Below are 1817 nucleotides of genomic sequence, written 5' to 3' on the forward strand. Positions count from 1 at the left end.
CTTAAAATATTAGGAAACAATAATGTCCTCTCCAGAGCCCTCTCTTTTGCTTGGCTAAGCATCTCTAGGCCTTTGCCATTTCTCATATCACATGGTGCTATGATTTGAATGTGCCTCCCAAAAATTCACGTGTTGGGAATTTAATCCCTAATGCAACAAGGTTGGGAGCCAGAGCCTAATAAGAGGTGAGTAGGTCATGGGGGCGGGGGGCTCCATGAATGAATTGATGTCATTATCATGGAAGTGGGTTAGTTATCATGAGGTGGGTTCTTATAAAGTGAGTTCAGCCCCAGGTGACTCTGTCTTGTTCATGCTTCCTCATCATACGATGCCTTCCACCAGCCCTCACCAGATGCCGACACCATAGACCTTCCAGCCTCCGGAACCTGAGCCAAATATACTTCTATTCTTTATAAATTACCCAGCTTGTAGTATTCTGTCACAGCAGCAGAAAAGGGACTAAGACACATGAATTCCATGTCTTTTGCCAGCCTTGCTGTCCTCTTCCAGGTGAATTCTATTTTGTCAATGTCCATCTTTAAGTGTGGTAGCCAGGGTAGAGACCATGTGAAGTTTGGGGGCTTTGACATCACATGTTGATTTTTTAGGGGGGCATTATAATCCATGCACATAGCTTACATTCAAATAATTCCTTTAAGTTTTTTTCCATACATCCTGCTGAAGGACAGGTCTCCACAGTGCCCTACACCCTACTCTTCATTCTATCTTAAAATTATGAAGTTGCTTTGGGAGAATTATGTATGGGACTTATTTGATTATCCTGATCAAATTTTATTTTATTAGACTCTGCTCAGGTTCCAACCTTTCAAGACCTTTTGGAGTCCTAATTTGGTCACCTAACATTAGCTCTCTCTTCAAACCTCAGATCATACAATGATTTTATCAGCTTGCTATCAAGAACCACATCCAACTTATCAATAACCAAGTTGATGGGGTTAAGGGTAGAGCCTGTGGCAGGCCACTGGAGACCATCTTCCAAGTTAAAACACATTTATCAGTCAACACTCCTTGGAAAACATTGTTCAACTAGCAATGAATTTACCTCACTGTACAGCCCCTATTATTCTACCTTGTTCATGAAAAATCAATGAAATTTTTATCAAATATCTTGCTAAAATCAAGCTGTCAAATTCTAATGTATCTTTTTGTTGTCTTGATCAGTCACAAATTAAAGAATCCCTTCCTTCTTGAACTCCTGGCCTCAAGGGATCCTCCTGCCTTGGCCTCCCAAAGTGTTGAGATTACAGGCATGAGCCACTACACCTGGTCTCCCTCCTTCTTTACGTATTATATATTGGTATTATATATTTTGGGCCACATAATATTGAATATGAAGTGAATAAATAGAAATGTCCTCATCCACCACTCTTGAATAAATGCCAATCCTATCATAAAGCAAGTTTGGGGCTTTGTACAAAGGAGGCCATTGATTCTGTGTGTGTGTGTGTTTATTGTGGTAAAATAGGCATAAAATAAAATGTATCATTTTAACCATTTTAAAGTACACAGTTCAGTGGCATGAAGTACATCCACAATGTTGTGCAACCATCACCACTATCTAGTTCCAGAACATTTTTATCACCCCAAACAGAAACCCCACACCCATTAGCAGTGGCTCTTTTTTCTCCCCTTACCCTGGGCCCTGGCATCCACTAATCTGCTTTCTGTCTCTATGGATTTGCCCACTCTGGATATTTCATATAAATGGAATCAAATAATATATGACTTTTTGTGTCTGTCTTCTTTCACTTACCATGATGTTTTCAAGGTTCATCCGTATCGTAGCACGTATCAGC

The sequence above is a fragment of the Propithecus coquereli genome, unplaced genomic scaffold, assembly GCF_000956105.1.
Source record: "Propithecus coquereli isolate 6110/MARCELLA unplaced genomic scaffold, Pcoq_1.0 Scaffold302, whole genome shotgun sequence".
NCBI classification, from domain to species: Eukaryota; Metazoa; Chordata; class Mammalia; order Primates; family Indriidae; genus Propithecus; species Propithecus coquereli.